Raw genomic sequence first — 23,765 nt, 5'->3', positions numbered from 1 at the left:
GCCTTTCATATACATTGCCAAATTGCAACTTTACATGTTCTAATTGAGCCTAAACTTCTTCACCTTTCCTCTCTGCCATTCACATAAACTGAGTACCCCTCACAGCCTGCAGCAGAACAATATAACATCTTAGAGTAGAGTATTATCATTATCCGCAGGAAGAGCCACATTATGGCAGTACAAGGGTGGTTATTTGGGCTGGCTACGATATCCCGGAGCACAACCCTCCAACAGTCAGAATTCCATCAGCAGAATACCAACGTTCAAAATCCCGATGAAATTTGGGAAGTATTGTAACCCTAACCTTCCCCCCTAGTATCTAACCCATACCCTAAAACTAACCCTAACCCTAATACTCAACATCGGGATCCTGCTCATTCCACTGCCGGGATTCTGATCATCGGGATGGTGAGTGATGGCATATTGATGATATCACTATATTTACATTGGATGAGTAATAGATAAAGGATATTTTGGTAGAAAGTATAATCTTGAGTAATGTTGGTACAGTATATTGTTGTATGGGACAAAATATGTAATAAAAGAAAATCCATTACTTTTATTTCTCAAGCACAATTTGCCACTGATGCACCTTACTTTATGGCACACTAGAGTTAGTTTCCTTTTCTAGACAGTAGAACTGAAGGGAATACATAGGAGAGATGTCATGCCTCATATTTATACCTGAAAGAGAACAGTTTTTACATGGAAATTATCTCATACATATGTGCCCTATTGTGTTTTTTCTTTAAGAACTACTATACTATAGGAATAAAATTGAACACATCAAGTGCCGCCATTTAGTATATTTTCATTATTTAGAGACTATTGCTTTAACTGCAATCACTTCTTATTTATAAGCCCAGAGGATTTCCATATAAAGTTCAGTCTCAAGGACTGTGGAGTACTCTGATTGAACAGAAGGTACTGTGTAATTCAGAATACACATTTTACATGGCATCAATCCTCAGCAGGATAAGTATTTATGTGTATTTATCTCTGTCACTGCTTCTGTATTGTGTCTCAGGGTTTGCACTAAAGAGTTCCTCAGTTTGGGAAAAGTAGGCAGATGTGCTTATATCACTTGTTGATTTGTTGAAGTTTTACTATGCAGCTGCTTAATTTGAATCTGTTTATTGCTGGGATTTTTAAAGCCACAATATTGTCATGATCAGGAAATGACAAGATAGTGTCTTTATACACCTAGCTTCAATCCGTCGTACGGCGCAAGAGCTGTTCCGAGAGGAGTAGCGTACCATCTTTTTCATTGCAGATGCAGTGAAACATTGCTCAGAGTCGGACGCAGAACTGGCCGCAGCTGCACCTGTAGCTGCCGCAGCTTTTGCTACTTTATGCTCATGCTGTGGCCGATGATCTTTCTACTGAGACGCCCACTTGCTGTGGCGCTATTCCATCCATATTTTGCGTCTCTGAGCAGTAGCAAAGTCGCGGATGAATGCAATGGAACTTGGCATGAGAAAAAGCCACGGACACTGCATCATAGTGTACAGATTCAGGCTCATTCGCATACACATGTACAATTGTCGAACATCAAATTAATCTGTGCAATCTAGCAAAGTGTGCAAATATGACACACACATTTTGAGCCAATAAGATGCTCTGTGTGGTCGAACAGACCTGGCGCACTGAGGGGAGTGACAGCCACAGAGTAAGACAGTGGCAAAGGCAGGATTTCCAGAGGGGGGTTTCCAAACGTCTGTACACAATCTTCCGCTCTGCATAACATTGGGGCAAACGCGAAGTCTGGGGGAGCAGTAGAAGAAGAACCTAGTACCAACCCTGGACATTAATATAAACATTGGTCTTTTTATACACTGGATAGTGTATGAAATACAGTATTAATGTTTAACACTATAGATTGTCAATAGTATAGGCTGTACCAAACAAAGTAGTGAGGAAAAGATTAAACATACCATAATAAATAAATAAATAAATAAATACACAAACATAATAGAAGCAGTACTGCACACATTCTCCCACCTCATGGTAAGGCTCCTGTCTTTTCTTCCTGGTAGCTACTCTTTGGTCTAGTGCACTGATTAAGGATTCAGATCCATTCACACAACAAACTTGGTAGAAGAAGCTGTTACCACTGAGCATGTGCAGCAGGACATTTGCAGTCCCCATGGGGTAGGGCAGCCGGAGGTTAATGTAGGAAGCAGTGATAAGAGTGGAGAAGTGAGCCAGTGGAGAAGTTGCCCATGGCAACCAATCAGCATTAAAGTAACATTCATAATTTGCATACTATAAAATTACACAGAGCAGCTGATTGGTTGCCATGGGCAACTTCTCCACTAGCTCACTTCTCCACTTTTATCACTGCTTCATGTATTTACCTACCGCCGGTCCGGCAACAGGGAGGTACAAAGAGTACACCCGCCCCAGGGCCCAAGGTTTAAAGGGATCCCAATGTTATGGGGCACAAAACGGGGCCACTGTGATTTATAAACTGACTGCGCTGGCTGCCCATCTGGCACAGAGTAAATAGGCAAAGAAATCCTACATATGTAATCAAGCTGGCCAGGATATCGCCATCACCTTATCTGGGCGGCGCATAGTATAGATAACACTGCTACATCAAGGCGCATCACATGAAGCCATTCCTCACTGCCGCAGAGGCAGCCACCTTAGAGGAGCAGGAACAGGCAGCCTGTCAAGAGCAAACGGGACTGCCGGGTACTTCAAGCAGCAAGCCACAGTACCACCGCCAGCTCACTGCAGACACCCTCCCTATCCATGAGGCAGCGACTGCAATAATCAATTAAGAAGTTGAACTGGAAAAAAGGACTCTATTGACTGCCAGTGGCCTGTTCCAGTAACAGTGTGTGGTGTAGTAAGTGACAGAGGGTTAGCTTCAATTAGCTGTGAGGATAGCTCAGATCTGCACCTCTGAGTTTTTAAACTACTGCTGCTACCCCATGCAAGAAGCAACTCCTGAATCTGCACCGTGTGGTGAAATTCTAGACCATAGCTCTGGCCACTTATGAATAATTGAATAGCTTGGGTGTTTAACCCGGGAGCTGCATCTGCGCAATTCCATACTTAATTGAATCTGTCCCGAAGTGTCTGATGGCTTGTGACTCTGCAGTCTGTTTAACCATTGCCCCTGTTATTGGTCCTGCTCCTACCTTACATCTTTGATGATACATGTGTGAGATGTGCACCGGAAATTTTTCGGGTTTTGTGTTTTGGTTTTGGATTCGGTTCCGCGGCTGTGTTTTGGATTCGGACGTGTTTTGGCAAAACCTCCCTTTAAATTTTTGGTCGGATTCGGGTGTGTTTTGGATTCAGGTGTTTTTTTTCAAAACCCCCTCAAAAGCAGCTTAAATCATAGAATTTGGGGGTAATTTTGATCCTATAGTATTATTAACCTCAATAACCATAATTTCCACTCATTTCCAGTCTATTCTGAACACCTCACACCTCACAATATTATTTTTTGTCCTAAAATTTGCACCAAGGTCGCTGGATGACTAAGCTAAGCGACCCAAGTGGGCGGCACAAACACCTGGCCCATCTAGGAGTGGCACTGCAGTGTCAGACTTTAAAAAATTGGCCCCAAACATCACATGATGCAAAGATAAATAAAAAAAAGAGGTGCAAGATGGAATTGTCCTTGGGCTCTCCCACCCACCCTTATGTTGTATAAACAGGACATGCACACTTTAACAAACCCATCATTTCAGCGACAGGGTCTGCCACACGAGTGTGGCTGAAATGACTGGTTGGTTTGGGCCCCCACCAAAAAAGAAGCAATCAATCTCTCCTTGCACAAACTGGCTCTACAGAGGCAAGATGTCCACCTCCTCCTCATCCTCCGATTCCTCACCCCTTTCACTGTGTACATCCCCCTCCTCACAGAGTATTAATTCGTCCCCACTGTAATCCACCATCACAGGTCACTGTGTACTTTCTGGAGGCAATTGCTGGTAAATGTCTCACCGGAGGAATTGATTATAATTAATTTTGATGAACATCATCTTCTCCACATTTTCTGGAAGTAACCTCGTACGCCGATCGCTGACAAGGTGACCGGCTGAACTAAACACTCTTTCGGAGTACACACTGGAGGGGGGGGCAACTTAGGTAAAATAAAGCCAGTTTGTGCAAGGGCCTCCAAATTGCCTCTTTTTCCTACCAGTATACGTACGGGCTGTTTGACGTGCCTACTTGGATGCTGTCATTCATATAATCCTCCACCATTCTTTCAATGGTGACAGAATCATACGCAGTGACAGTAGATGACATGTCAGTAATCGTTGGCAGGTCTTTTAGTCCGGACCAGATGTCAGTTTTCGCTCCTGACTGCCCTGCATCACCTCCAGCGGGTGGTTTTGGAAATCTGATCCTTTTCTTGGCAGCTCCAGTAGCGGTAGAAAATGAAGGAGGAGCTGTTGGCGGGTCACGTTCCGCTTGACTTGACAAGTGTCTCACCAGCAGGTCTTTGAACATCTGCAGACTTGTGTCTGCCAGAAATAGAGATACAATGTAGGCTTTAAACCTAGGATCGAGCATGGTGGCCAAAATATAGTGCTCTGATTTCAACAGAATTGCGGGCCACCAACAGCATCTCTTGCACGCCCCTGTTGTTTTTTTAAAAATTCTGCACCACCAAATTCACTGTATGTGCAAAACATGGGACGTGCTGGAATTTTCCCTCATGTAATGCACGCACAATATTGGTGGCATTGTCCGATGTCACAAATCCCCAGGAGAGTCCAATTGGGGTAAGCCAATCTGCGATGATGTTCCTCAGTTTCCGTAAGAGGTTGTCAGCTGTGTGCCTCTTATGGAAAGCGGTGATACAAAGCGTAGCCTGCCTAGGAACGAGTTGGCGTTTGCGAGATGCTGCTACTGGTGCCGCCGCTGCTGTTGTTGCTGCAGGAGGCAATACATCTACCCAGTGGGCTGTCACAGTCATATAGTCCTTAGTCTTCCCTGCTCCACTTGGTCACATGTCCGTGGTTAAGTGGACATTGGGTACAACTGCATTTTTTTAGGACACTGGTGACTCTTTTTCTGACGTCTGTGTACATTCTCGGTATCGCCTGCCTAGAGAAGTGGAACCTAGAATGCATTTTGTACCGGGGACACACTACCTCAAGAAATTCTCTAAGTCCCTGTGAACTAACGGCGTATATCGGACGCACGTCTAACACCAACACAGCTGCCAAGGCCTGAGTTATCCGCTTTGCAACAGGATGACTGCTGTGATATTTCATCTTCCTCGCAAAGGACTGTTGGACAGTCAATTGCTTACTGGAAGTAGTACAAGTGGTCTTCCGACTTCCCCTCTGGAATGATGATCGACTCCCAGCAGCAACAACAGCAGAGCCAGGAGCAGTAGGCGTTACACTCAAGGATCCATCAGAGGAATCCCAGTCAGGAGAGGACTCGTCAGACTTGCCAGTGACATGGCCTGCAGGACTATTGGCTTTCCTGTCTAAGGAGGAAATTGACACTGAGGGAGTTGGTGGTGTGGTTTGCAGGAGCTTGGGTACAAGAGGAAGAAGGGATTTAGTTGTCAGTGGGCTGCTTCTGCTGTCACCCAAAGTTTTTGAACTTGTCACTGACTTCTGATGAATGCGTTCCAGGTGACGTATAAGGGCGAATGTTCCTAGGTGGTTAACGTCCTTACCCCTACTTATTACAGCTTGACAAAGGCAACACACGGCTTGACACCAGTTGTCCGCATTTCTGTTGAAATAATTCCACACCGAAGAGGTGATTTTTTTGGTATTTTGACCAGGCATGTCAATGGCCTTATTCATCCCACAGACAACAGGTGTCTCCCCGGGTGCCTGACTTAAACAAACCACCTCTCCATCATATTCCTCCTTGTCAATTTCCTCCTCAGCGCCAGCAACACCCATATCCTCATCCTGGTGTACTTCAACAGTGACATCTTCAATTTGAATATCAGGAACTGGACTGTGGGTGCTCCTTCCAGCACTTGCAGGTGGTGTGCAAATGGTGGAAGGAGCCACCTCTTCCCGTCCAGTGTTGGGAAGGTCAGGCATCGCAACCGACACAATTGGACTCTCCTTGGGGATTTGTGATTTAGAAGAATGCACAGTTCTTTGCTGTGCTTTTGCCAGCTTAACTCTTTTCATGTTTCTAGCGGGAGGATGAGTGCTTCCATCCTCATGTGAAGCTGAACCACTAGCCATGAACATAGGCCAGGGCCTCAGCCGGTCCTTGCCACTCCGTTTTGTAAATGGCATATTAGCAAGTTTACGCTTCTCCTCAGACGCTTTTCATTTTGATTTTTGGGTCATTTTACTGAACTTTTGTTTTTTGGTTTTACATGCTCTCTACTATGACATTGGGCATCGGCCTTGACAGACGACATTGATGGCATTGAATCGTCTCTGCCATGACTAGTGGCAGCAGCTTCAGCACGAGGTGGAAGTGGATCTTGATCTTTCCCTATTTTACCCTCCACATTTTTGTTCTCCATTTTTTAATGTGTGGAATTATATGCCAGTAATATTATTATATCAATAGCAATGGCCTACTGTAATGTACTACTATATACTGGTGTCACCAAAATGCTGCACTGTACTACTATATACTAGTCACAACAATGCAGCACAGATATGGATACTAGAAGTGACACAGAGCTGCAAGATACAGCAATGGCCTACTGTACTGTACTACTATATACTGGTGGTCACCAAAATGCTGCACTGTACTACTATATACTGGTCACACAACAATGCAGCACAGATATGGATACTAGAAGTGACACAGAGCTGCAAGAAACAGCAATGGCCTACTGTACTGTACTACTATATACTGGTGGTCACCAAAATGCTGCACTGTACTACTATATACTGGTCACAACAATGCAGCAGATATGGATACTAAAAGCGACACAGAGCTGAAAAATACAGCAATGGCCTACTGTACTGTACTACTATATACTGGTGGTCACCAAAATGCTACACTATACTACTATATACTGGTCACAACAATGCAGCACAGATATGAATACTAGAAGTGACACAGAGCTGCAAGATACAGCAATGGCCTACTGTACTGTACTACTATATACTGGTGGTCACCACAATGCAGCACTGTACTACTATATACTGGTCACACAACAATGCAGCAGATATTGAGCACTGATCAGGATACTAGAACTGAGTCTGACACGGAGCTGCAAGATACAGCAATGGCCTACTGTACTGTAGTACTATATACTGGTGGTCACCAAAATGCTGCGCTGTACTACTATATACTGGTCACAACAATGCTGCACAGATATGGATACTAGAAGTGACACAGAGCTGCAAGATACAGCAATGGCCTACTGTACTGTACTACTATATACTGGTGGTCACCAAAATGCTGCACTGTACTACTATATACTGGTCACAACAATGCAGCACAGATATGGATACTAAAAGCGACACAGAGCTGCAAGATACAGCAATGGCCTACTGTACTGTACTACTATATACTGGTGGTCACCAAAATGCTGCACTGTACTACTATATACTGGTCACAACAATACAGCACAGATATGGATACTAGAAGTGACACAGAGCTGCAAGATACAGCAATGGCCTACTGTACTGTACTACTATATACTGGTGGTCACCACAATGCAGCACTGTACTACTATATACTGGTCACACAACAATGCAGCAGATATTGAGCACTGATAAGGATACTAGAACTGAGTCTGACACGGAGCTGCAAGATACAGCAATGGCCTACTGTACTGTACTACTATAATATACTGGTGGTCACCACAATGCAGCACACTGAGCACAGATATTGAGCTTTTCAGGCAGAGAATGTAGCCACGTCCTCTCCGCTCAATCTACAATGCATGAGTGAAAATGGCAGCGATGCGCATTTCTTTATATGGAATACGAATCTCGCGAGAATCCGACAGCGGGATGATGATGTCTGGCCTCGTTTGGATTAACCGAGCAAGGCAGGAAGATCCGAGGCTGCCCCGGACCTGTGTAAAACACGTGAAGCTCGGGGAGTTCGGAACTTGACGAACCGAACCCGCTCATCTCTAGTTGACACACGCCCCCTGTGGCTTTAGCATATATCACATTGCTGCTGCACACAAAGACAGGAGTGGAGCAGTTAGAGCAGTGGAGTGGTTACAATCCACCTCTGAATCAGCCCCTTAGTCCAGTTACCTTAGAGTTGGTGCTGGGATTTTCAATGGTTACAAACAATCAGCTGATTGGCCCAATTATTGCACAGTGTGTACCCCACTTAACTTTGCTCACTTCATCCCCAATTTGTCTTTGGGTTTATAGGCTTCTAGAATTAATGCAGAAGCTGCTTTGACCATATGCGCTTTGGTCCTGAAAACTGAGTGTGCTACAGCGCAGTCTGCACGACATGGCTCCTCTAGAGATGCTTTACTCCCTAACCAAAATGGACACTGGTAGTGTACGTGCACATGCCCATCTTGCCACTGTATATGAGGGACATGGTGGAGGACCGCTGTCCTCCTCTTAGCGCCTGAGACCTGCGACTTCACCACTGTTCCTGAGCCCTGCACCTCTACTGGTAACAAGCTACAGTCACTGACTGGTGAGCTGCATAACCCCTGCTCTGATACAGGCTCCACTCCATCTGATAACCCAGCACTGTAACAGTGAGTACAGGTGTACCATCACTTGTGCTAAATAAACCATATTGCCTGGTTAAGCCCCTAAACTTGTCATTGCCTGAATTACAACCGCTGGTATGTACAGTACTCAGCAAACACCAAAAACTGCACACACATTCCCAACACTTCTTACATACTGTGTAATGCCCCGTTGCTGAGCCTTGGGGATTCACTACAACCCAGCAGTCCCATGTTTTAGGGCAAATGTACTGTATTTACAATATCTCAAGAACCATTTGCCAGAGGGGTTTTGAGCCCACCAGCAATTAGTTTCTCCGAGTTCAGCATCATGGTAGTAATCCTATATACAATGTAACTTATCTGTCAACTTTGATACATATTCCATACAGTATGTGTCAATCTTAAAAGCAGCGCAAGCTCAGCTTTGCTCAGCGATTTCAGCTGCAATTCTCCCCAGAAAAACATTAATTCTTCTATCAACTATATATTCTGGCAATTCTTCCAACATCCTGCATTAAGTACTGTATGCCTGCTGCATAATGTCCCCGCAGCAGCACATAATAATACCACTTTGTATTTGCTATTACACGGCCCACAGAGCATATGCTGCACAGAATATGGAGGATGGAGACCAACAGGACTGAGGCGGTAGGAAGAGGTTCTCCTATGATTCTGCTCTCTGGCACCATGTAAGTGCATACAGTAATGTCATCCTGAAACGGCATTATAATTCTCTGACAAGCGGCGAAAGGCTAAGCATGTTAGGTTTCTCAACCTAGCAGTATAATATTGTTTGGAGAGTGGAGGAAACGGGAGTGCCAGAAAAGACCATACAAACACACAGAGAACATACAAACCCCACATAGATTTGGCCATGGTTGTGATTAATTAATCTCTATATAAACTGGCATTTCTGTGGAGTGTACAGAGTAAGCAATGTAGACAGCATGTATGTGAATGCGCGGCGTCCATCAGAAATGTTGAGGGCCAGTACAAATAAAACAGGTATTCACACCCCTCCTCTTCAACCCCCTCCCCAACTGACACACACAAGCAGACTTGGTGCTCGTGGAGGAATACTGTGGCACCCTTAGCTAGCGCATGCTATTATGCCCATATTCAAGTCAGAATTGCCCTTTGCATGCCCCTCACACTTCCTCAAATGCTTTCTAAAATCCTCTCACACTACCCTTCAGACCTCCCCACATGACGCCAGACCTCATCAGATGTACCATATATGCCTATCAGACCTCCCCACATACCCTACATGCAATAAGATATCCCAGTATACTATCACAGTTACCAACATGCCTCTTACATGCCTATCAAACCTCTCCACATGCCAACATCAGACCTCACCTCTAGGCCCTTACATGCCTATCAGACATCCAAAAATGTAGTCAGACCTCTTCACATGCCCCTACATGCTGCTCAGACCTCCTCACATCGACCATACATGACCCGCAGACATCCCCACATTCCACCATCAGAACTCCCAAAATGCCCCTTATATGCTCTTTAGATTTCGCTACATGCTATCAGGCTTGCCATATAACTATTTAATTGCATACGACCCCCACACATGACATAAGACTGTTAACAGTGTCAATGATTACACCTTTACATATTAACAAGCCTGGTGGACCAACAGTGGAAAAATGTGAGGGTGATTTCATATCTCCATAGCATGAGTTCTACTGTGACTGGAGTTTGTAGGGTGAGGGCAGGCTCTCCCATGCAAACCCCGGTGATAATTTACATCTGTCTCTTGACCCTCCAGTGTCCATGATCCTAGCAGCAAACTGCTTTTGATTCACTGGCAAACTAAGAAGCATTTCGCAGGTGGATCATGGCTGCCTGCTGGACCTCTAGTCAATCCAGACCCTTACAATTGTGCCCTACCATACCGCCCTGATGGTGGCCTTTGGATATACAGTATGACTGAGTTCTTTTAAAAGGCAGAACTTACATTTACATTATTGCACACTGCAGTATAACTTCACCAACAGCGTCGCACAATACGTGTATGAGTAGGAAATTATATGGAAATAATATACTGTGGTCTGATCGGCAGTGTTACAGTACTTATGAAAATGAAATAAACGTTGTATAGTACACTGGGGTACAGCACAAAAAAAATATGTTTTATAATTGTAATTGTAAGCTTTTTGTTTTTAGCTTTTATTATTTTAATTTTACACTGAGGCAGAGCCCCTGGATGGACGGACAGATCACCCCTTCAGATACAGCAGACAGAGAACCCCTTTTTCAAATACAGCAGACATAGAGAGCACCCCCTTTTTAGACACAGCAGACAGAGAGAGCACCCCTTTCAGATACAGCAGACAGAGAGAGCACCCCTTTTTCAGATACAGCAGACAGAAAGAGCACCCCTATCAGACACAGCAGACAGAGAGAGCACCCCTTTCAGATACAGAAGACAGAGAGAGCACCCCTTTCAGATACAGCAGACAGAGCAGAAAGTCTCGAGCCAGACTCGAATCCTGCTCCGGATCTCAATGTTCGGGTGGGTTCGGTTCTCCATGAACCGAACCCGCTCATCTCTATATAGAAGCATAGCATAAGCATAGCATGCTACTTTTATAAAGTAATGATTTACAGTGCTTAGTGTTATATTGTTACTGTCCTATTTTCAGAACAAATCTAGACGCCTGCCTACTGGGTACTGAGGTGCCCAGCTTACCCTAATACATTTTATGTGTTTTTTTAACAAGGACCACAAACCAACAAATTGCTTATGTCCTCATTGATCTTAATCAGGCTCTAATTGATTTTACATTGATTCCACATGGATGTTTTGCATTCCCAGAACCTTGTGCGAATCAGGTTATAATGCAAAATGATTTGAAAGTACTGAATATACAGGGTATTTTAATAAATAAATAAAAAAATATTTTATTTGTAAGATGCCTTGAATGCTGACTTCACACCCACATACCAAACTGTTACTTGACTCTGAGCGACATCACTTTTCCTAAAGCAGCCACAGGTAAGCAGTAGTCAGCCAGTACCCCACTATCTAATTCATCTTTGCTCAAGGTCCAAGATAATGGTGCCACAAAGCATTATGCCAGTAGGAGAAAGACACTCAGCACTACTTCAAGTTGTACCAAAAAATGTATATCTATTTTCCACTGATTTGGTTTGGTAGATGGCCCAAGAAAGCCAGTATCTAAAATTAAACCTGATTGGAATGAGCAAGAGTCATACAGTCAGACACACTTTCCTCACTCAGTTGACCTGATTTTAGGCCATTCACAGATTTCCATTGTACCCACCAAATCTCACAAATACAGGACCTAAGGCAAGCCATCTTTTGGGATTTATTTTACTTAATATATTGCATTATCAAAATTCAGCTTTCAATAGAATTATCCTTAGGGTGTCCTTAGGGTTTAGCTTCTTCAATAAAACTAGACATGATAACCAGTTTGGACAGATATTTTTCTGTAAAATAGGTAAGGTATCCCTGGGAGACAAAGATATATTAAGCTAAAACATAGCAGTGATCTATAATTAATTAACATATTTAAATTCTTTTACAGTTCAGCCTTTTAATGATGCTATCAGACTGTATGAAATTAGACCAACTGAGAGGGAACAGGGACAAAAGCCAGTGTGGGTGGCACAGGCACTGTGAAGGAATAATGGTGTTTTGCTCACAGTGTAAAGAGCAGTTTATATGATAAATTTAGCATGATTAAGGTAAGCAGCTGCTGTAACAGCAATGTGATGCTAAATACACTGTATAATATATCACATTTAAAATAGTTCTCATTAAACGGATTTGTACTAAAATGAACAGAGGCATAAATATCATGCACATATTAGCACGCTGACACATAAACCTTGCAGGAGAGACGGCAGCGAGTACAAGGTGAACTATACAGTCTTCATTTTCAGTCATTGCTTTTTGTTACACTTATATTTTATTGATTGTCAAAACTTCACAGGGTTTTGAAGGGTTCAAAAATAAGTTAATAAATGATGTTTAATAATACAATTCAATGTTTTAAAGACATATATTTAATTGTTGTATTTAGTAAATTTGTATTTGTTAAGCAATGCGTTATTTTGAACTTTAGTTATTATGTAAAGGTACTTGTTTACAGGACTTATAGTTTATGTACTGTTACTATTTTTCTCAAGTATGGTCAAATGTGTAAACAGTAACTATATATTTTATGTGAAAGTATCTCATTAGTATTTCCGAGTGTAGGTAAATACACAACTGGATGACATGTTGTATCACCAGATTTGTATGTAGGGTGCCCTCTTTTTCTATGCCCACTCTCTTGAGCGGTGAGAACATCAAAAAATGTGACACTGCTCAATTACATTGGCACAAAAATAACAGTCCCTAATTAAAAGTGTAAATACTGTACAATCAATAATAATAATAATTCTACAATCTAACCTTCTTGGTTTGGAGTCACATATGTACTGTATTTAACACTAGTCATTTAGGACACTGCAAAAACTATAGTCTCAATATCCACCTACCATATTTGTACACTGGGGCATAACAAGGCTCTATTTCAGCTTTGGAAAGCACGTACTTGTGAACCCTGGGCTCAGTTACATAGAAACATAGAATTTGACAGAAGATAAGAGCTACTTGGCCTGACTAGTCTGCCCTTTTTCTTACCTTATAATAACCTCAAACCTTATTTGATCCTTAGTTCTTTGTAAAGATATCTTGTCTTAGGGGGTCATTCCGACCTGATCGCACGCTAGCTATTTTTTGCAGCGCTGCGATCAGGTCAGAACTCGGCAAAACTGTGCATGCGTATGCACCGCACTGCGTAGGCGCGTCATACGGGTACAAAGTGGATCGGTGCTGGGTGATGGATTTAACGAAGAATCCATTCGCACAGCCGTTCGCAAGAAGATTGACAGGAAGAAGGCATTTATGGGTGTCAACTGACCGTTTTCAGGGAGTGTCCAAGTGTTTGCAGGGCGGGTGTCTGACATCAATTCCGGGAACGGACAGGCTGAAGTGATCGCAGTGGCTGAGTAAGTTCAGACCTACTCAGAAATTGCACAGAACTTTTTTGTACTGCTCGGCTGCACAAGCGTTTGCACACTTGCAAAGCGAAAATACACTCCCCCATAGGCGGTGACTATGTGATCACAACGCTGCAAAAAGTAGCTAGCGAGCGATCAACTCGGAATGACCCCCTTAGCCTCTACCACCTCTGATGTGAGGCTATTCCACTTATCCACTATCCTTTCTGTGAAGTAATTTTCCTATGTTTTAATAATTATCTTCCTTTGAACAATGTCTCCCTCCTGTACCTTGGTAAAACCCTTGAAATATTTAAAAGTTTCTATCATGTCACCCCTTTCTCTTCTCTGCTCTAAACTATACATGTTAGGATCATTTAGTCTTTCCAGGTACGTTTTGTGATATAGGCCATGCCCCATTTTAGTTGCCCTTCTTTGTATAGTCTAATGCACTTATATCCGTCTGGAGAATGGGGTTAAATATAATAGTTTGCAAGAAGCCAGAGGTGTGAGAATTTGTGTGAGAATGCCCGTTTCTTAAAAGCGGCAATCACTTAAGCCCAGTACCCATGGGCCGATGTGGGAGAGATGCATGCTGAGCGAACCGCTCAGCACACATCTCTCCCGCCGCTCAGCATAGCGCGATCTGTGCTGAGCGTGCGGGGGGAGACGGGGGGGCGCTCACTTTACCCAGCGGGTGAAGTGAGCGACCCGCTAGATTGGCCTGCATGCAGGCCAATCTAGCAGCAGCGATAGCGATGCGCGGGGCTGCGCATCGCTTTCGCTGTGAGGGGTACTCACGAAGCGATCAGGCTTAAATTCTAAGCAATCTAGTCAGATTGCTTAGAATATCGCTCCGTGAGTACCCCCCTTTACAAGGAAAAACCAGCTTGGTTGTGCCTTGTAAATAATAATTACATTTAGCCCCAGGCATCCAGAACTGAACACAGTATTCTAGATGACCTACAGTACCAATGACCTACTACTGATTCTTCTATGCAACAAAGCACCTGACTAGCCTTTCTCATCACTTTGTTACATTGCTTGCCTGCTTTTAAGTCACCTGCAATAGTTACTCTTACTGTACATTTATTACCGCATTTACTTCAAAGCATTAAACTAGTTGCAATGCTCTTGACCATCGTCTAGTCTGCCTATGTCATCTCCAGAGGCATAACAAGGGTAGGGCGAGTGCGGCACGTGCCCTGGGCGCCTTGGCAGGCCCAGAAGAGGGGGGCGCTGCCGGTGGCCAGGGCATCATGCCCCACTCGCCCCCATCACGCCGAAATGTGAGGGGAGGAGAGCGCAGCGTCTCTCCCTCCCCTCACCGTGGCTGCCAGCAGCGCTGCGTGTGTCCGGTCTCCGGCGTTAGCCAATCAGAGCTTGCGGACCGGCTCCTGATTTGCTGCCGGTCCGCGAGCTCTGATTGGCTGGCGAACCGGCGCCATACAGCCGCCGGAGACCGGGAGCGTTGAGGGGAAGGAGAGACGCTGCGCTCTCCTCCCCTCACAGACACAACAGCAGGTGAGTGACCGGGGGGGGGCGCACAGTGGGGCATGTATCTGGCACAGTGGGGCACAGTGGGTCATGTATCTGGCACAGTGGGGCACAGTGGGGCATGTATCTGGCACAGTGGGGCATGTATCTGGCACAGTGGAGCACAGTGGGGCATGTATCTGGCACAGTGGGGCACAGTGGGGCATGTATCTGGCACAGTGGGGCATGTATCTGGCACAGTGGGGCAATGTATCTGGCACAGTAGGGCATGTATCTGGCACAGTGGGGCATGTATCTGGCACAGTGGGGCAATGTATCTGGCACAGTGGGGCAATGTATCTGGCACAGTGGGGCAATGTAACTGGCACTGAGGGGCATGTATCTGGCACTGTGGGGCAATGTATCTGGCACAGTGGGGCATGTATCTGGCACTGTGGGGCAATGTATCTGGCACAGTGGGACATGTATCTGGCACAGTGGGGCATGTATCTGGCACAGTGGGGCAATGTAACTGGCACTGTGGGGCAATGTATCTGGCACTGTGGGGCAATGTAACTGGCACTGTGGGGCATGTATCTGGCACTGTGGGGCATGTATCTGGCACAGTGGGGCAATGTATCTGGCACTGTGGGGCAGTGTAACTGGCACTGTGGGGCAATGTATCTGGCAATGTAACTGGCACTGTGGGGCAATGTATCTGGGAATGTAACTGGCACTGTGGGGCAATGTATCTGGCACTGTGGGGCATGTATCTGGCACTGTGGGGCATGTATCTGGCACTGTTGGGCAATGTAACTGCCACCGTGGGGCAATGTAACTGGCACTGTGGGCCATTTTCAGTGGCCACACCCCTTCTGGAGCGTGGCCACACCCCTTCTGGTGTGTGGCCACGCCCACGCCCACGCGCGCACATGCATCTTTTGCTGTGTTTTTTTTTTTTTTGGGGGGGGGGGGGGGGGCGCCATTTTCCATCTTGACCTGGGCTCCAAAAACCCTAGCTACGCCTCTGGTCATCTCACATGTGTTTTATCCCTCAATGTGTGTCTACACTGAGTATTTATAATCGTTGCAGTGTTTACAGTGCACACTGTCCAGGGAGCCCACACCACACACCCAGGACCCCATTTTTTTTTCAGGCGTTTTGCACATATGCAGTAGGAAAATCACTGGGAAAATGGCCACTGCTCCATTTTTCCAGAGACCTACAGTATGTATGTACACTAGACTCTGGGAAAGCACTAGGGTCCCTTAATGACTCTAATGCTCAGAGTCAACAGTGCTGCAAACTAGAGAGGAAGGGGCCCAGAAGGTGGCGGCACATGGGCCTCACGCCCCTGTGTGTCTACCTTGTTGCATATCTTTATGTCAACTACAAAAATACATACTTTCACTTGCATAACATGTGCGAAATCGTGGGCTCATATGTGATTGATTGACTGTGCCTGCAAAACTAAAAAACATAATTTAAAGTTCTGCTACTTTTGCGTCACCATGTTAATTACTGTATATTCAACATTTACAGTTTTCTCTTACTCATTTATGTGTAAGGCCGGGTACACATCAGAATGATGTATGTATTGCCCGTACACAGTACAACTATTTATTGAATGACAGAACAAACCCTCGTTCAATCCCTCATTAAACTGCATTGTGTTTCATGTGATAACTTCTGATTAGCCGTGTAGCATGGCCTACCAGAAGATATCGCACACACAGGAGCGCGCAATTGGGCATATAGACTGCCCGATATGCACTTTATGGTGTTCTATTTTGTCTGAAACAACATATTGTGCCAATATCAGTATAGTGTGTACACTAACACTCTCTCGGGGTAGTTGCTGGATGACTTTGTTTTGTGGGTGTACTCTCTGCCATTCACCTTCTTTACTTCAGTCCACCCTTAACACTTGTGACTAAATAGGATCTTCCATCAGGGGACAGACATGGAATTGGCAAGTGTATTTTGGATGAAATGAGGTGAACTAGGAAAAATACATTGAATATTGTATAAGGATATTACAATAAAATGCAGCAATACACATACAATAGAGATACAGTATGTATGTAGTCATACAAACACAATGTCAATTTTCCCCATAATTCCAAGTCCTAATGTGTACTCTCGTCGCATCTGTTGGTGTGCACTCTCTAATGGTTAGCCAAACCTCTGTGGTGGCTGGCCACACCCCTTCTGGAGACTGGCCACAACCCTAAACATGTGCTCCTACCACTGCATTCTCCCGATGGGCCCTTCATGCCCCAGTCCAACACTGGGACCATAGCTATATGGGCGCATTAGTCACCAGGCTGACTGCATTATTTATTTCTGTTATTTATTGACTATAGCACCAGCATATTCTGTAGCACTTTACAATTGGGGACAAACACAGTACAACAAGACTTTGAGGCCTATTTACTAAGCCTTGGATGGAGATAAAGTGGACGGAGATAAAGTCCCAACCAACCAGCTCCTAACTGTTTTTTTTTTCAAACACAGGCTGTGACACGGCAGTACGGAGCTGATTGGCTGGCACTTTTTCACTCTCCATTTTATCACTTTCCAAGCGATGATGCATCTAGTTTTAACAGACTGTAAGAGAGCCGAAATTGAATGGACCATTATTCCATGCACTAGTAGCCACCTCTCAGTCACCACCCAGGAAAACGCATCAATTTTCCATCACCTATCTGATACTGTCTGTCCCGATCATAGCAGCATGTCTATGAGTTCTGTAACGCATGCGTCATAATGGGTTCCCAGACATTTGTACACCTGTACAGTTGCAAATAATCGCTGAACTACGAGTGATCATCAACATTCCATGCATCTCAGAATAAGGCCCTGAGTGTCAGAGGTAACCCAAGGTATAAGAAGCATTGCCAGCCTCCTAGGGGATCGCCTATGCCAGATACAGAAAAGGGCCACAGGGGGCACCACCATGGCATTGCCACGGTGCCACCTCCTCCAGTCACATGGATTCTAACTTCCCGGCAGGAGTTAAATGGCAGCAGCTTCTGTACTGTACCTGTCTCCCGGCTCCATCACGGAGGTTACGAAGTTGCCTCTCAGAGGAGCAGAGCCCCAGGGAAAAAACCCCACAAGCCATCAGTTATGTACCCTGGAGGGGGAGCACAATGGGCCCGATTCAGATGTGGTTGGAGGAGCTATTGCTACTGCTTACATGGGAGCAGCAGCGATGCACTAGTATGTTAATGCAGCAGTAGGCATAGACACCTCCTGTTTGCATTAGTGATCAGTGCTGGGTCCTAGGACTCAGCATCAGATCACCTGTGACAACATTGGCCATCAATTACTGATAGTCTGCCGTCATAGTGCGTTCAGTGACACAGAACAGAACTCATACTACACAGATGCAGTACGAATCTGGAGCATGAATCAAGAACCAAACATTGTTACTTTGCGCTATGTGCCACAACCGCATCTGAATCAGGCCCAATATGTGATTGGTGATTACAGAGAAAGTCACTCCAAATCCTCTATGAAGCTCACAGTTTATTAGGGCCCCATTTAACAATGATTCTTATCCTTATTACCAGCGGCAAATGTCATTTAGTATCACAGTGATGCTATTGGTATTTAACATTACTTACCCCTCCTCGGCGAGATCCTCCATGTTGTTGTGTCATGTGCATGTATGATGGCCAGTACTGTATGTTAATGCTGTTTTGCTAATGGCTTTGTATGTTAGTATAAGTATTTCATATTAAGCACCCAATGTGGAGACTATCAGAGCGGAGCAGCAGTAGAAGAGCATTGTTCAAGTAACATTAGTTGCTGCTAAAATTCAAAATAGATTGTAGGGGTGAAAGTCTGATTAAGGAACAAATTACATGTATTAAAGTGTTTGCTGTATCTTGTGCGAAATATGACCACCAGGCTCCTTAGGGGGTCAAGGGGGACAGCTGTACCAGGCCCCAAGTATCAGAGGGGCCCCAAGTACCCAAGTATACTCTGCTTAGTGCCCGACAGGCATGTGAGCCATCTTGTCGAAATAGGGCAGCGAGCTGTAGGCGGTGTGGGTGCAGCCTCAGAGTGACAGGAGCCTCTCACACACAGTTACTGTGCAGCACAAATGTGTGCCCGCACTTCTGGGTCCAGCTCTGTTGCAGGCAGTTATGGTACATAGCATCAGCTCCGCTAGCCAGGATTCCTGTGCCCTGTGCCAGCCTCTTCTGGTGGGGTGTGAGGGCTCCATGGTACCTGCTGTGTGGTGTTTGGGTCTGGATACTGAGAAGTGCAGTACAGGGGAGTCAGTCCCCGGGGTAAGAGTGGATTGGTAAGGGGAGACAGGATTTTGGGATGGGGTGAGGGAGCTGGGAATGCAGCACGGAGTCATTGGGGGAGACAGATTGTGTCTATGTGGGGGAGGAAGGAGAGCTATACATCTTTATATATTTGTATAAATATATATATATATATATATTTATTTATTAACAATGTCTTACATAGTGCAGCAAATTCTATTGCACTTTAATATATATATATATATATATTGAATACAAAGGCAGCGGCACTCAGAGAACTTGAAGCAGTCAAAAGTGTATTAAAACGGCATCAAGCAGGACACCCTGTCCTAGGTGTCCTGTTTGATGCCATTTTAATACACTTTTGACTGCTTCAAGTTCTCCGAGTACTGCTGCCTTTGTATTCACAAGCTGTTTCCCACTGACAGCATCGGAGTAGCCATTATACTTTTAGGAAGTGCCGGTCCAGCCATGTGTATATGTATATATATATATATATATATAAAATCATCTGAGGGGTCCCAGAGATATCACTGTACGGGGCCCCAATATTTCTGTTGCCGGCCCTGTCCACAGCCACCACACTTCCTGGCAGCTGTAGCCATAACCCTAGTGAGTGTGGTTTGGTTGGAATTAGGTGTGATCATGAAAGATTGAAGATGTCACATAAAATGTACTTATTTCCAAGTCATGAATATTAGGTAAAGGCTGAACTCTGGAAGCTGACTCTATATATACTGCAAGGCCAGTCTCAATCTCCTAGGCATTGTAACAGTCATTTGTCAGAATCTGGAGCATATGGAGAGTAGTATGGTCAGTTCTATCGCTCAGGGCAGAGTACCCTGGGGGCAGCACCCTAGTAGACCCTGCATCAGTGCTGATTGGCGTGTCCTTAGGACACTTGGAGCAGTGCAGTAGTGAACAGGTGATGGCAGTCCTGCTCTCCTGCCCTGATGGGGCGGTCTTATGATGGTATGCATTCAGGGGTTGGCGGTGGCTGCACAGGATGGCTAGATACGTGGCTAGTTACAATATTTGCTTACCTAAAACTGGGGGCATCACTGTTCTACAAACTCATCAAGACCGTGAAGTTAAATTCTCTCTGTCATCACCAATTTTCTGATTCAATGTCAAACAGGAAACAACAGGTATTACAGAAAGGCATTAAGGAGAGTGAGGAGGCATTAAGGAGAGTGAAGAGTATCTACCCCCTTTGCACAAGTGTTTCTGGGGTGGAATTAGTGTTGTTCCTAATAGAGATGAGCGGGTTCGGTTTCTTTGAATCCGAACCCGCACGAACTTCACTTTTTTTTTCACGGGTCCGAGCGACTCGGATCTTCCCGCCTTGCTCGGTTAACCCGAGCGCGCCCGAACGTCATCATGACGCTGTCGGATTCTCGCGAGACTCGGATTCTATATAAGGAGCCGCGCGTCGCCGCCATTTTCACACGTGCATTGAGATTGATAGGGAGAGGACGTGGCTGGCGTCCTCTCCATTTAGATTAGATTTAGAAGAGAGAGAGAGAGAGAGATTGCTGTGATACTGTAGATTAGAAGAGAGTGCAGACAGAGTTTAGTGACTGACGACCACAGTGACCAGTGACCACCAGAGACAGTGCAGTTGTTTGTTTTATTTAATATATCCGTTCTCTGCCTGAAAAAAACGATACACAGTCACACAGTGACTCAGTCTGTGTGCACTGCTCAGCCCAGTGTGCTGCACATCAATGTATTGTATATAAAGCTTATAATTGTGGGGGAGACTGGGGAGCACTGCAGGTTGTTATAGCAGGAGCCAGGAGTACATGATAAATAATATTATATTAAAATTAAACAGTGCACACTTTTGCTGCAGGAGTGCCACTGCCAGTGTGACTAGTGGTGACCAGTGCCTGACCACCAGTATATTAGTAGTATTGTATACTATCTCTTTATCAACCAGTCTATATTAGCAGCAGACACAGTACAGTGCGGTAGTTCACGGCTGTGGCTACCTCTGTGTCGGCACTCGGCAGGCAGTCCGTCCATCCATAATTGTATTATAATATATACCACCTAACCGTGGTTTTTTTTTCATTCTTTATACCGTCGTCATACTAGTTGTTACGAGTATACTACTATCTCTTTATCAACCAGTGTACAGTGCGGTAGTTCACGGCTGTGGCTACCTCTGTGTCGGCACTCGGCAGGCAGTCCGTCCAACCATAATTGTATTATATACCACCTAACCGTGGTTTTTTTTTCATTCTTTATACCGTCGTCATACTAGTTGTTACGAGTATACTACTATCTCTTTATCAACCAGTGTACAGTGCGGTAGTTCACGGCTGTGGCTACCTCTGTGTCGGCACTCGGCAGGCAGTCCGTCCATCCATAATTGTATTATAATATATACCACCTAACCGTGGTTTTTTTTTCATTCTTTATACCGTCGTCATACTAGTTGTTACGAGTATACTACTATCTCTTTATCAACCAGTGTACAGTGCGGTAGTTCACGGCTGTGGCTACCTCTGTGTCGGCACTCGGCAGGCAGTCCGTCCAACCATAATTGTATTATATACCACCTAACCGTGGTTTTTTTTTCATTCTTTATACCGTCGTCATACTAGTTGTTACGAGTATACTACTATCTCTTTATCAACCAGTGTACAGTGCGGTAGTTCACGGCTGTGGCTACCTCTGTGTCGGCACTCGGCAGGCAGTCCGTCCATCCATAATTGTATTATAATATATACCACCTAACCGTGGTTTTTTTTTCATTCTTTATACCGTCGTCATACTAGTTGTTACGAGTATACTACTATCTCTTTATCAACCAGTGTACAGTGCGGTAGTTCACGGCTGTGGCTACCTCTGTGTCGGCACTCGGCAGGCAGTCCGTCCAACCATAATTGTATTATAATATATACCACCTAACCGTGGTTTTTTTTTCATTCTTTATACCGTCGTCATACTAGTTGTTACGAGTATACTACTATCTCTTTATCAACCAGTGTACAGTGCGGTAGTTCACGGCTGTGGCTACCTCTGTGTCGGCACTCGGCAGGCAGTCCGTCCAACCATAATTGTATTATATACCACCTAACCGTGGGTTTTTTTTCATTCTTTATACCGTCGTCATACTAGTTGTTACGAGTATACTACTATCTCTTTATCAACCAGTGTACAGTGCGGTAGTTCACGGCTGTGGCTACCTCTGTGTCGGCACTCGGCAGGCAGTCCGTCCAACCATAATTGTATTATAATATATACCACCTAACCGTGGTTTTTTTTTCATTCTTTATACCGTCGTCATACTAGTTGTTACGAGTATACTACTATCTCTTTATCAACCAGTGTACAGTGCGGTAGTTCACGGCTGTGGCTACCTCTGTGTCGGCACTCGGCAGGCAGTCCGTCCATCCATAATTGTATTATAATATATACCACCTAACCGTGGTTTTTTTTTCATTCTTTATACCGTCGTCATACTAGTTGTTACGAGTATACTACTATCTCTTTATCAACCAGTGTACAGTGCGGTAGTTCACGGCTGTGGCTACCTCTGTGTCGGCACTCGGCAGGCAGTCCGTCCAACCATAATTGTATTATAATATATACCACCTAACCGTGGTTTTTTTTCCATTCTTTATACCGTCGTCATACTAGTTGTTACGAGTATACTACTATCTCTTTATCAACCAGTGTACAGTGCGGTAGTTCACGGCTGTGGCTACCTCTGTGTCGGCACTCGGCAGGCAGTCCGTCCAACCATAATTGTATTATAATATATACCACCTAACCGTGGTTTTTTTTTCATTCTTTATACCGTCGTCATACTAGTTGTTACGAGTATACTACTATCTCTTTATCAACCAGTGTACAGTGCAGTAGTTCACGGCTGTGGCTACCTCTGTGTCGGCACTCGGCAGGCAGTCCGTCCATCCATAATTGTATTATATACCACCTAACCGTGGTTTTTTTATACCACCTAACCGTGGCAGTCCGTCCATAATTGTATACTAGTATCCAATCCATCCATCTCCATTGTTTACCTGAGGTGCCTTTTAGTTCTGCCTATAAAATATGGAGAACAAAAAAGTTGAGGTTCCAAAATTAGGGAAAGATCAAGATCCACTTCCACCTCGTGCTGAAGCTGCTGCCACTAGTCATGGCCGAGACGATGAAATGCCAGCAACGTCGTCTGCCAAGGCCGATGCCCAATGTCATAGTACAGAGCATGTCAAATCCAAAACACCAAATATCAGAAAAAAAAGGACTCCAAAACCTAAAATAAAATTGTCGGAGGAGAAGCGTAAACTTGCCAATATGCCATTTACCACACGGAGTGGCAAGGAACGGC

Source organism: Pseudophryne corroboree, chromosome 7 (assembly GCF_028390025.1).
Source record: "Pseudophryne corroboree isolate aPseCor3 chromosome 7, aPseCor3.hap2, whole genome shotgun sequence".
Taxonomy (NCBI): Eukaryota; Metazoa; Chordata; class Amphibia; order Anura; family Myobatrachidae; genus Pseudophryne; species Pseudophryne corroboree.
This window is presented reverse-complemented; position numbering follows the sequence as displayed.